This window comes from Cetorhinus maximus, chromosome 10, assembly GCF_964194155.1.
Source record: "Cetorhinus maximus chromosome 10, sCetMax3.hap1.1, whole genome shotgun sequence".
Lineage (NCBI taxonomy): Eukaryota > Metazoa > Chordata > Chondrichthyes > Lamniformes > Cetorhinidae > Cetorhinus > Cetorhinus maximus.
The window spans coordinates 44,201,935-44,215,758 of NC_135888.1; the positions used below are offsets into that span (position 1 = coordinate 44,201,935).

General features: G+C 45.1%; 1 long non-coding RNA gene and 1 other non-coding gene across 2 annotated transcripts in view; both read left to right on the forward strand.

Annotated features, from left to right (window-relative positions):
• The window catches only part of LOC144685639 (uncharacterized), a 59,360-nt gene that overhangs the window by 25,335 nt on the left and 20,201 nt on the right, over positions 1-13,824 (forward strand). The window contains exon 2 of the long non-coding RNA XR_013577751.1: positions 2,610-2,727. This is a non-coding gene — a long non-coding RNA (uncharacterized LOC144685639). The remainder of the gene's footprint in view (positions 1-2,609; positions 2,728-13,824) is intronic.
• LOC144686159 (U4 spliceosomal RNA) lies at positions 6,479-6,616 on the forward strand. Its single transcript, XR_013577859.1, has one exon. It is a non-coding gene; the product is annotated as a U4 spliceosomal RNA (small nuclear RNA).

Consider the following 13,824-nt stretch of genomic DNA (forward strand, 5'->3'; position numbering starts at 1 on the left):
CTAAGAATGCTACCCAGTCAGCTATAACTGACATCTCTGATATGAGATCTGTGCTCAGAGCTTCAGAGGATCATTATTAGCAGTATTTTCTAAGCCCTTGGTGGTGGTGGGTGTGGGGGATAGATTATTAAAGACGTTATAGCAGGGCACTTAGAAACGTTTAAGGCAATCAGGCAGAGTCAACATGGTTTTGTGAAAATGAAATCATGTTTAATCAATTTATTGGAGGAGTCACTTGTGCTGTGGATAAAGGGGAACTGGCAGCTGCACTGTACTTAGATTTCCAAAAGGCTTTTGATAAGGTGCCACATCAAAAGTTATTGCAGAAAATAAAAGCTCATGGTGTAGGGTGTAACATATGGCATGGATAGAAGATTGGCTAGCTAACAGGAAACAGAGGGGAGCCATAAACGGGTCTTTTTCTGGTTGGTGGGATGTAACGAGTGGCATGCCACAGGGACCAGTGCTGGGACATCAACTATTTACAATTTATATAAATGACTTGGATGAAGGGACAGATGGTATGGTTGCTAAATTTGCTGACAACACAAAGATAGGTAGGAAAGTAAGTTGTGAAGAGGACATAAGGAGGCCGCAAAGTGACATAAATAGGCTAAGTGAGTGGGCAAAGACCTAGCAAATGGAGTGTTATGTGGACAAATGTGAAATTATCTATTTTGCCTGAAGAATAAAGAAGCATATTATCTAAATGGTGAGAAATTGTAGAGCTTTGAGATTGAGAGGAATCTGGATGTCCTAGTGCATGAATCGCGAAAGGCTACTATATAGGTACAGCAAGTAATTAGGAAAGCTAATAGAATGATATCATTTATTGTGAGGGGAATTGAATACAAAAGTAAGGAGGCTATGCTTCAGTTGTACAGGGCACTGGTGAGACCACATCTGAGTACTGTGTACAATATTGGTATCCTTATTTAAGGAAAGATGTAAATGCATTAGAAGTTTCAGAGAAGCTTTACTAGGCTAATACCAAGAATGGGCGAGCTGTCTTATGAGGAAAGGTTGGACAGGTTAGGCTTGTATCCACTGGAGTTTAGAAGAGTAAGAGGCGACTTGATTGAAACCTTTAAGATCCTGAGGAGTCTTGACAGAGTGGATACGGAGAGGATGCTTCCTCTTGTGGGAGAATCTAGAACTAGGGGTCACTGTTAAAAAGAAGGGGTCGCTTATTTAAGACAGAGATGAGGAGAAAGTTTTTCTCTCAGAGGGTCGTGGGTCTTTGGAACTCTCTTCCTCAAAAGGCAGTGAAAGCAGAGTCTTTAAATATTTTTAAGGCAGAGCTAGATAGATTCCTGATTAACAAAGGGGGTGAAAGGTTACCGGGGTAGGTGGGAGGTTATAATCAGATCAGCCATGATCTTATTGAATGGCGGAGCAGGACTGGAGGATTGAGTGGCCTACTCTTGCTCCTAGTTCGAATGTATGTATGTTAGTATGTATGTGGGGGCGAGGAAGAACTGGTAGAGGAAAAGAAGAAAGGAAATCTAATTTGTTTCCCTCTCGAGTACTGAGCACCAGCTGGCCAACTCAAAGCATTCAAATCAACTGCAGCAACCTCCACAAGCCAGAGCACCAAATTTGGAGGTTGCATATTGGTTGCAAGGACAAGTCTTGTATTCCCTTGAGTACTGAAGATTAAGGGGTGATCTAATTGATGTGGCTAAGATGATTAAATGGTTTGGTAGTATAGATAAAATAGAAACGATTTTCTCTGGTGGGGAGTCTAGAACACAACTTTCTCTATAGATGTGTGCACACATTCAGTGCACACACACACATACATACACATACCATCCATGTGTACACACATATATATATATATATATACGCATGTATGCACAGACCTACATACATACACACTCAGACACCTTAAAATTAGAATTAGGCACTCTGGAGTGCTGTCAGGAAGCACTTCTTCACACAAAAGATAGTGCAAATCTGAAGCTCTGCCCTCCCAGAAAACTGTTGAGGCTGGAATTCAGTTGAAAATATCAAAACTAAGATTGATCAATTTTTGTTGGGTTAAGGTATTAAAGTTTATGGAGCCAACATGGATAAATGAAGTTAAGATGCAGACCAGTCATGATCTAATTGAATGGTGGACCAGGTTTAAGGGGCTGAATGGCCTCCTCCTATTCCTATGTTCCAAACACCTTGACTAAAAATAGCAGTGGTTGTGGGTGAAGGGAATATAATGGAGGTGTAGGAGGAAATAAGAGGGAACACTGAAAGCAAAGCCATAATTAAATAGTTTAATAGGCATGAGGAGCAGTGAAGTGGCTTGATTGGAATTGTTGGATTAGTGTTGGTTCAGTCTGCTGGTTAGGGTGGGGACAAAAGAATTTATCACAGGAAATTCCAGAATATGGCATCTGTTTGTGAAATAATGACTGCAAATAAAGCACAACGCATTCATGCTGCATTTACAGTTAAGAGGTCTCAGTGAGGTATTGGATGTTATTTGTGACAGATCATCACTACATAAGGAGTGTGTTAAATGTTACTGGTGTTTTGTCACAGAGGCTGAATTGCTGTGCAGTCATGGTAGAGCATGCTGAATTGAGTGAGTAAATCTTTTTATTTAACAGGCATCTGATGAAATCAGCACTGGACCAGGATTGGAAACAAGGCTGCTTTTCACATGGCATTGTGATGCAAAATGCAAATTGATCCCAAAATTGAAAACCAAAGTGAAAGCCTTGCCTGGTAAGGTGCTGGGCCAGAGGATCTGTGCTGGGGTGGGAGCAACAGACTGAAATTGGGCTCTCGACCCAGGAGGGGAACAATAAGGCAGGATCCCTTCCCATGTTCACCATACAGTGACACACCCACATCAGAAAGTGTGCATATGTTTTTTCTTTTATTCATTCACAGGATTTGGGCTTTGCTGGCTGGACCAGCATTTATTGCCCATCCCTAGTTGCCCTTGAGAAGGTGATGGTGAGCTGCTTCTTGAACTGCTGTGTGATAGGTACACCTACAGTGCTGTTAGGAAGGGAGTTCCAGGATTTTGACCCAGCGACAGTGAAGGAACAGCGATATATTTCCAAGTCAGGATGATGAGTGACTTGGAGGGGAACTTCCAGGTGGCGGTGTTCCCATCTATCTGCTGCCCTTGTCCTTCTAGATGGTAGTGCTCGTGGGCTTGGAAGGTGCCCTAAGGAGCCTTGGTGAATTCCTGCAGTGCATCTTGTAGATGGTACACACTGCTGCTACTGTGCGTTGGTGGTGGAGGGAATGAATGTTTGTTTGTGGATGTGGTGCCAATCAAGTGGGCTGCTTTGTCCGGGAGGGTGTCAAGCGTCTTGAGTGTTGTGGGAGTTGCACTCATCCAGGCAAGCGTGGAGTATTCCATCACACTCCTGACTTGGGCCATGTAGATGGTGGACAGGCTTTGGCGAGTCAGGAGTTGAGTTGCTCATTGCAGGATTTCTAGCCTCTGACCTGTTCTTGTAGCCACAGTATTTATATGGCTAGTCCAGTTCAGCTTCTGGTCAATGGTAACCCCCAGGATGTTGATAGTGGGGCATTCAGTGATGGTAATGCCATTGAACGTCAAGAGACGATAGTTAGATTCTCTCTTGTTGGAGATGGTCATTGCCTGGAACTTGTGTGGTGCGAATGTTACTTGCCACTCATCAGCCCAAGCCTGGATATCGCCTAGGTCTTGCTGCATTTGGACATGGACTGCTTTAATATCTGAGGAATCGCGAATGGTGCTGTTTGGCATGCAAGTAGTCCTGTGTTGTAGCTTCACCAGGTAGACATCTCATTTTTAGGTATGTCTGGTGCTGTTCCTGGCATACCCTCCTGCCCTCTTCATTGAACCAGGGTTGATATCCTGGCTTGGTCATATTGGTAGAATGGAGGATATGCTGGGCCATGAGTTGCAGATTGTGATTGAGTACAATTCTGCTGCTGTTGATGGCCCACAGCGCCTCATGGATGCCCAGTCTTGAGTTGCTAGATCTGTTCGAAATCTATCCTATTTAGCACCGTGGTAGTGCCACACGTGATGGAGGGTATCCTCAGTGTGAAGACAGGACTTCGTCTCCACAAGGACTATGCAGTGGTCACTTCTACCAATACTGTCATGGACAGGTGCATCTGCGGCAGGCAGGTTGGTGAGGATGAGGTCAAGTATCTTTTTCCCTCACCACCTGCCGCAGACCCACTCTAGTAGCTATGCCCTTTAGGACTCGGCCAGCCAAGTCAGTCGTGATGCTATTGAGCCACTCTTGGTGATGGACATTGAAGTCCTGCACCCAGAGTACATTCTGCGCCCTTGCCACCCTCAGTGCTTCCTCCAAGTGGTGTTCAATATGGAGGTGCGCTGATTCATCAGTTGAGGGAGAGCAGTACACGGTAATCAGCAGAAGGTTTCCTTGCCCATGTTTGATGCCATGAGATTCGATGTTGCGGACTCCCAGGGTAACTCACCCCCCTCCTGACTGTATACCACTGTGCCACCACCTCTGTTGGTGGTGGTGCCTGGGAACTATCTGTAAGATATGATTCCATGAGGATGACTATACCTTGACTAGTCTATGAGACAGCTCCCCCAATTTTGACACTAGTCAGTAAGGAGGACTTTGCAGGGTCAATAGGGCTGAATTTGCTGTTGTTGTTTCCAGTCGATGCCAGGTGGCCCGTCCAGTTTCATTTCTTTTTTGAGACAGCGATTTGATGAGCTGAGTGGCTTGCTAGGTCATTTAAGAGTGGGTTTGTAGTAAGGATAGCATATTTACTTACCTAAAGGGCATCCAACAATCAACAATGGTTTCATGGTCATCATTGGACATTAATTCCAGATTTTTGAACTTATTTTTATTTCTATTTTTTATTATTAACATCTGCTGTAGTGGGTTTCGAACCCGGGTCCCCAGAGCATTACCCTGGGTCTCTGGATTACTAAAATATAAGCAAAATACTGCAGATGCTGGAAATCTGAAACAAAAACAGAAAATGCTGGAGAAACTCAGCAGGAAAAACAGAGTTAACATTTCGAGTCCGTATGATTCTTCTTCAGAGCTAAAGGAAAGTAAAAATGAGATTGGGGGGTGGGGGTGGGGTGGAACAGGTGAAGCTGGATAGAAGGCCAGTGATAGGTGGGGGCAAAGGAGAGATTGACAAAGATGTTATGAACAAAAGGACAAAAGGGTGTCAATGGTAGTGGTACTGGCTAAAGGAGGTAGTGATGGTGGCATTGAGGTAGAAAGCAGAATGTGATAATAGCAGGACAAGGGTAAGCACTCTGGAAAGAACAACATGAACAAATGACAGATGGCCCTTGCGGGGGTGGGGTGGAGGGAGAGGATGGTGGTGGGAAAAAAGATCGAAAATAGGATAAAAGTTGGGGATAAACCAATGAATAAAAATGAAAATAAAGTGCCTAATCGGAAGATGAGGTGCTGTTCCTCCAGTTTGCGTTGGATTTCACTGGAACATTGCAGGAGGCCAAAGACGGATATGTGGGGATGAGAGCAGGATGGTGTGTTGCAATGGCAAGCGACAGGAAGGTCTGCGTCATGCATGCGGACAGACCGAAGGTGTTCCACAAAGCGGTCACCCAGTCTGCATTTGGCCTCTCCAATATAGAGGAGACCGCATTAGGAGCAGCGAATGCAGTAGACCAAATTGAAAGAGGTGCAAATGAAGCGCTGCTTCACCTGATAAGTGTTTGGGCCCTTGGAAGGTGAGGGGGGAGGAAGTAAAGGGACAGGTGTTGCACCTTCTGCGATTGCATAGGAAGGTACAGTGGAAGGGGGATGAGGTGTTGGGGGTAATGGAGGAGTGGACAAGGGTGTCCCGGAGGGATCAGTCCCTACGGAATGGCGACAGGGGGGTGGTGAATGGAAGATGTGTTTGGTGGTGGCATCATGCTGGAGTTGGCGAAAATGGCAAAAGATGATCCTTTGAATGTGGAGCCTGGTGGGGTGAAAAGTGAGGACAAGGGGGACTCTATCATGGTTCTGGGAGGGGGAGGAAGGTATGAGGACAAAGGCGCGGGAGATGGGTCAGACACAGTTAAGGGCCCTGTTGACCACAGTGGGTGGGAAACCTCGGTTAAGGAAGAAGGAAGACATGACAGAAGCGCCGTTTTTGGAAAGTGGCATCATCGGAATAGATGCCACGGAGGCTAAGGAACTGAGAGAATGGGATGGAGTCCTTACAGGGTGCGAGGAGATGTAGTTGAGTTAGCTGTGGGAGTTGATGGGATTGTAATGAATATTGGTGGACAGTCTATCACCAGAAATTGAGACAGAAAGGTCAAGGAAAGGAAGTGTCGGAGATGGACCATGTGAAGGTGATGGAAGGGTGGAAATTGGAAGCAAACTTGATAAATTTTCCAGGTCCAGACGAGAGCATGAAGCGGCACCGAAACAGTCATCGATGTACCGATAAAAGATTTGTGGGAGGGGGCCTGAGCAGGACTGGAACAAGGAATGTTCCACATACCCCGCAGTGGCAGTATCGTAGCCGATGAGGTTTAACCGAGGCGCGATTATTGCTTATTGAAAACTTTTCCCAATACCCCGCTATGACGACTTGAAATATAGTCGGCAATGGCAATTTTTGATAGTCTCTGCGGAAAAAAAAATAAACAGACAGGCATAACTGGGGCCCATGCGGATACCCATAGCCACACCTTTTATTTGGAGGAAGTGAGATAAGTTAAAGGAGAAATTGTTCAGTGAGAGAACTAGTTCAACCAGACGGAGGAGAGTGGTGGTGGATGGGGATTGTTCGGGCCTCTGTTCAAGGAAGAAGCGGAGAGCCCTCAGACCATCCTGGTGGGGGATGGACATCCATGGTGAAGAGGAGGCGGTTAGGGCCAGGGAACTGGAAATTGTTGATATCATGTAGGGCATCAGAGGAATCGCGGATGTAGGTGGGAAGAGACTGGACAAGGGGAGAGAGAACGTAGTCAAGATAGGAAGAGATGAGTTCCGTGGGGCAGGAACAGACTGACATGATTGCTTGACAGGGCCCTCAACCGTGTCCGACCCAACTCCCGCACCTCTGCCCCCACACCTTCCTCTCCCTCCCAGAACCATGATATGGTCCCCCTTATCCTCACTTTTCACCCCACCAGCCTCCGCATTCAAAGTATTAGTGAGAGGCAGCATGGTTTTGTGAAGGGGAGGTCGTGTCTCACTAACTTGATCGAGTTTTTCGAGGAAGTGACAAAGAAGATCGACGTTGGAAGGGCAGTGGATGTTATATACATGGATTTCAGTAAGGCCTTTGACAAGGTTCCTCATGGCAGACTGGTACAGAAGATAAAGTCGCACGGGATCAGAGGTGAGCTGGCAAGATGGATACAGAATTGGCTTGGTCATAGAAGACAGAGGGTAGCAGTGGAAGGGTGCTTTTCTGAATGGAGAGCTGTGACTAGTGGAGTTCCGCAGGGATCAGTGCTGGGACCTTTGCTGTTTGTAGTATACATAAATGATTTGGAGGAAAATATAACTGGGCTAATTAGTAAGTTTGCAGATCACACTAAGGTTGGAGGAGTTGCAGATAGTGAAGAGGATTGTCAAAGGATACAACAGGATATAGATCGGTTGGAGACTTGGGCGGAGAAATGGCGGATGGAGTTTAATCCGGACAAATGCGAGGTAATGCATTTTGGAAGGTCTAATACAGGCAGGAATTATACAGTAAATGGCAGAACCCTTAAGTGCATTGACGGGCAGAGGGATCTGGTCCACAGGTCACTGAAAGTGGCAACGCAGGTGGATAAGGTAGTCAAGGAAGGCATATGGCATGCTTGCCTTCATTGGCAGGGATATTGAGTATAAAAGCTTGGAAGTCATGCTGCAGCTGTATAGAACCTTGGTTAGGCCACACTTGGAATATTGCGTGCAATTCTGGTCGCCACATTAGCAGAAGGATATGGAGGCATTGGAGAGGGTGCAGAGGAGGTTTACCAGGATGCTGCCTGGTCTAGAGGTTATTAGCTATGAGGAGAGGTTGGAGAAACTCGGATTGTTCTCACTAGAGCGACGGAGATTGAGGGGCGACTTGATAGAAGTTTACAAAATTATGAGTGGCATGGACAGAGTAGCTAGTCAGAAGCTTTTTCCCAGGGCGGAAGAGTCAATTACTAGGGGATATAGATTTAAGGTGAGAGGAGAAAACTATAGAGGAGGTGTGCAGGGCAAGTTTTTTACGCAGAGGGTAGTGAGTGTCTGGAATTTGCTGCCAGAGGAGGTGGTGGAAGCAGGTACGATGGTGGTGTTTAAGAGGCAGCTTGATAAATACATGAGTAGGATGGGAATAGAGAGATACGGACCCCGGAAGTGCAAAATGTTTTAGTTGACGGGCAACATGATGGGCGCCCGCTTGGAGGGCCGAAGGGCCTGTTCCTGTTCTGTAGTTTTCTTTGTTCTTTGATCCTCCTCTGCTATTTCTGCCAACTCCAGCATGATGCCACCACCAAACACATCTTCCCTTCAACCCCCTCCTTGTTGGCATTCCGTAACGACTGTTCCCTCCATGACACCCTGGTCCACTCCTCCATCAACCCCAACACCTCATCCCCCTCCCATGGCACCTTCCCATGCAATCGCAGAAGGTGTAACAGCTGCCCCTTTACTTCCTACCTCCTCACCGTCCAAGGGCCCAAACACTCCTTTCAGGTGAAGCAGTACTTCACTTGCACCGCCTTCAATTTGGCCTTCTGCACTTGCTGCTCCCAATGCGGTTTCCTCTACATTGGAGAGACCAAACGCAGACTGGGTGACCGCTTTGCGGAACACCTTCAGTCTGTCCGCAAGTATGACGCAGACCTTCCTGTCGCTTGCCATTTCAACACACCACCCTGCTCTCATACCCACATGTCCATTCTTGGTCTGCTGCAATGTTCCAGTGAAGCCTAACACAAAGTGGAGGAACAGCACCTCATCTTCCAATTAGGCACTTTACAGTCTTCCGGACTTAACACTGAGTTCAACAACTTCAGACCATAAATTCTCTCCTCCATCCTCACCCCTTTTTTATCCCCTTTTTTCAATATTCATTTTTATGTCTTAATTTTCATTTTATATCCACTTATTTTTATTTTTATTTATTTTCATTTTTATTCATTGTTTTATCCCCAACTTGTATCCTATTTTCGATCTTTTTTCCCACCACCACCCCCTCTCCCCACCCCACCCCCACAAGGACCATCTGTCACTTATTCATGTTGTTCTTTTCAGGGTGCTTACTCTTGTCCTGCTATTATCATATTATGCTTTCTTACCTTAATGCCACCATCAGCACCTCCTTTAGCCAGTACCACTACCATTAACATCCCTTTGTATTTTGTTCATGACATCTTTGTCAATCTCTCCTTTGTCCCCACCTTTCACTGGCCTTCTAACCAGCTTCATCTGCTTCACCCCTCCTTAAACAGTATAAATTTCATCATATTTTTACTTCTCCTTAGCTCTGAAGAAATGGACTCGAAATGTTAAGTCTGCTTTTCTGCCCACAGATTCTGTTAGACCTGCTGAGCTTTTTCAGTATTTTCTGTTTTTGTCTCTGGATTACTAGTCCAGCAACAATACCACTACGCCATTGCCTCCCCTGGCTATTGACAGTGGGTTGACCTGGGCTCTGAGTCCCACCCCTTTCTGACCCCACAGAATGATCCAGTAGCCTATTAATAGTCAGAGGAGAAGGAGTGCTCCCCACCAATGGATCCATATCCCAGCTGGAGTCTCAAGAGGGAAGAAAGATAAAGCAAACCCAGGGAGAGCAAAAAGAAATCTCCATCACTTTTAGTAAGTTTCTGCTCTCAGCAGAACTGGCTGCATTGTGATTATTTAGCACGAAATACTGGCATTAAACAGGACTTATGTCACTGATAGACACACACATAGTGGTGTAGTGATAATGTCACTGGACTAGTAATCCAGGAGCCGAGCCTAATGCTCTGGGGGCATGGGTTTAAATCCCACCATGGCAGCTGGTGAATTTTACATTTAATTAAGAAATTCAGTTGGTTAATAAATATCTGGAATTGAAAGCTAACCTCATTAATGGTGACCATGAAACTATCGTCGGTTGCTTTGAAAATCTATCTGGATCACTAATTTTATTCATGGAAGAAAATCTGCATTCCTTATTCGGCCTGACCTACATATGATTCCATACCCAAAGCAATGTGGTTGACTCTTAATTGCCCTCTGAATGGCCTAGCAAGCCACACATGCAAACATACAAAATAGGAGCAGTAGTAGACCATTTGGCCTCTTGAGCCTGCACCGCCATTCACTAAGATCATGGTTGATCTGTTTATGTTTCGAGTTTTATATTCTTTTCTACTCCCAATAGCATTAGATTCTTGTTAGGCTAAGGAACCAATCTACCTCTGCCTTAAAAACATTCAGTGACCCCGCTTCCACTGCCTTCTAAGATAGAGAGTTCCAAAGTCGCACAACCCTCTGAGAGAAGAAGATTCTCCTCATCTCTGTCCTATAAGGGCGACCCTTAATTTAAAACAGTGCCCCCCCTAGTTCTGCATTCACCCACAAAAGGACCCATCCTTTCCATGTCCACTTTGCCAAGGCCATTCAGGATCTTATACACTTCAATCAAATCACCCCTCACTCAACTCCAGTGGAAACAATCCCAGCCTGTCCAACCAACCTCATAAGACAGCCCGCTCATTCCAGATACCAATATAGTAAACCTCAGTTAATTGTTAAACCTTAATTAAATCTACAATACCCAGGAGATCCGGGTTCGAATCCCACCACAGCAGATGGTAATAATAAAAATTAAAAATTAAAATAATTTTAAAAGTCTACAACACTTAGTTGTACCAAAACGCTACAGAAAAGTCAAAAAGGAATAAAACCAGACAAACCAACTGGCATTGACTTAGGCACTGACAACAACACATCCAACTCTGCAAAGTCCTCCTTCCTAACATCTAGGGGCTTGTGCTAACATTAGGAGAGCTGTCCTACAGACTAGTCAAGCAACAGCAACATAGTCATACTCACAGAATCATATCTTACAGGTAATGTTCCAGACACCACTATCACCATCCTTGGCAGAGGTGGCAGCACAGTGGCATACAGTCAGGAGGGAGTTGCCCTGTGAGTCCTCAACATTTATTCTGGATCTCATGAAGTCTCATGGCATCAGGTCAAACATAGATAAGGAATCCTCCTACTGATTACCACGTACCGCTTCCCTCAGCTGATGAATAAGTATTCCTCCATGTTGAACACCACTTGGAGGAGGCACTGAGGGTGGCAATAATACAGAATATTTTCTGGGTGGATCCACCCAGGTTCAATGAAGAGTGCAGGAGGGCTTGGCAGGAGCAACACAAAGCATACATAAAAATGAGGCGTCAACCAGGTAAAGCTAAAACACAGGATTATTTACATGCCAGACAGTGGAAGCAGCATTCGATAGACAGATCAGATCAAAGCTCTGCAGTCCTGCCACATCCAGTTGTGAATGATGGTGGACAACAACAGGAGGAAGATCCACAAATATCCCCATCCTCAATGATGGGGGAACTCAACACATCAGTGCAAAAGACAAGGCATTTGCAACCATCTTCAGCAAGTAATGACAAGCGGATAATCCCTCTTGGCCACCCCCTGAAGTTCTCAGCATCATAGATGCCAGCCTTCAGCCAGTTCACTTCACTCCATTTAATGTCAAGAAATGGCTGAAGGCACTAGATACTGCAAAGGCAATGGACCTTGACAACATCCTAGTGATAGTACTGAAGACTTGCCCTCCAGAACTAGCCATGTCCCTAGCCAAACTGTTCCAGTACAGCTACAACACTGGCATCTATCTAACAATGTGGAAAATTCCCCAGGCATACCCTACCCACAAAAAGCAGAAGAAATCCAACCTGGCCAATTATCACCCCATCAGTCATCTCTTGATCATCAGCAAAATGATGGAAGGTGTTGTCGACCGTGCCACTTCCACAGCAATAATCCACTCACTGATACTCAGCTTGTGTTCCACCAAGGCCACTCAGCTCCTGACCTCATTGCAGCCTTGGTTCAAACATGGACATAAGAGCTGAACTCAAGTGGGGAGGTGAGAGTGACTGTCTTTAATATCAAGGGAACATTTGACCAAGTGTGGCATCAAGGAGCCCTGGCACAATTGAAATCAATGGGAATCATGGAAAAAATTTCCATTTAAAGTTGGAGTAATACCTAGCATTAAGAAGGTTGTGCTTGTTGGAGGTCAATCACCTCAGTCCCAGGACATGGCTGCAGGAGTTCCTTAGGGTAGTGTCCTAGGCCCAACTAACTTCAGCTGTTTCATCAATGACCTTCCCTCCATTATAAGGTCAGAAGTGGGGACGTTTGCTGATGTTTGCACAATGTTCAGCACCATTCCTTAGATACTGAAGCAAGTCTGTGTCCATATGCAGCAAGACCTGGACAACGTTCAGGCTTGGGCTGATAAGTAGCAAGAAACATTCGCACCACGCAAGTGCCAGGTAATGACCATCAAGAGATTTTTAAAATTTATTTTTATTTTATTATTTTTTTATTTATCATTTCCCTTTGACATTCAATGGCATTACCATTGCTGAATCGCAAACCTGGGGTTACCATTGACCAGAAACTGAACTGGACTAGCTACATAAATACTGTGGTACAAGAGGTCAGAGACTCGCAATTCTGAGGTGAGTAACTTATATCCTGACTCCCCAAAGCCTGTCCACTATCTACAAGACTCAAGTCAGAAGTGTGATGGAATATTCTCCAATTGTCTGGATGAATGTGGATCCAACAACACTCAAGAAGCTTGACACCATCCAGGACAAAACAGCCCGCTTGAATGGCACCCAATCCACCAACTTAGAAATCTATTGCCTTCCGTGGGCACACAGTGGCAGCAGTGCATACTATATAAAAGATGCACTGCAGCAACTCACCAAGGCTCCTTCGATAGCACCTTTCAAACTTGTGACCTGTATCATCTAGAAGGACAGGGGCAGCAGACATATGGGAACACCACCACCTACAAGATCCCTCCAAGCCACACACCATCCTTACCTGGAACTATATTGCCGTTTCTTCACTGTTGCTGGATCAAAATCCTGGAACTCCCTTCCTAGCAGAATTGTGGGTATACCCACACCTGATGGACTGCAGTTGCTCAAAAAGGCGGCTCACCACTACCTTCTATGGGGCAATTAGAGATGGCAACAAATGCTGGCTTTGCCAGTGACACCCGTGAAAGAATTAAAAAACATGCACTTGCACACATGCATGCGCATACACAAAACCACACACACATATATATATGTAGGCACACACAGATTTACAGAAACACGTGCACAGACACGCATGGACACAGATATATACATATACATGTATATATATATATATAAAAACACAGAATTTTTTCCATACAATTAACAGCTAATACTAGTCAAAAAACAGCACTCCTAATCCTATCCTTCCCCATACCAGGTGCATTTTACAATGTTATGGATGTCCCTTAATGTTCCACATTGGAGTGACAAGGGTTACCACAAAGCAAGCTGCGAAGCGGAGAAAAATATTGCTGCATATGCCAGGGATTACACTGCATGGCTTAAGACCCTGATCACATTGACCCCTGGCCTGACGCTGTATGTACACCACATATTAACGGAAATACACTGTAAGGGAATGATCTCATTTCATATTTACTTCTTTCTTCAGGTATTTTTGCTTTCATTTTCACCTTTATTTTTGCTTTCATTTTCGCCTTTGTTTTGGAACTACTTTAACTCTGCAGTTTTCAGTACAATGCAGGTTGAAAGCTGAG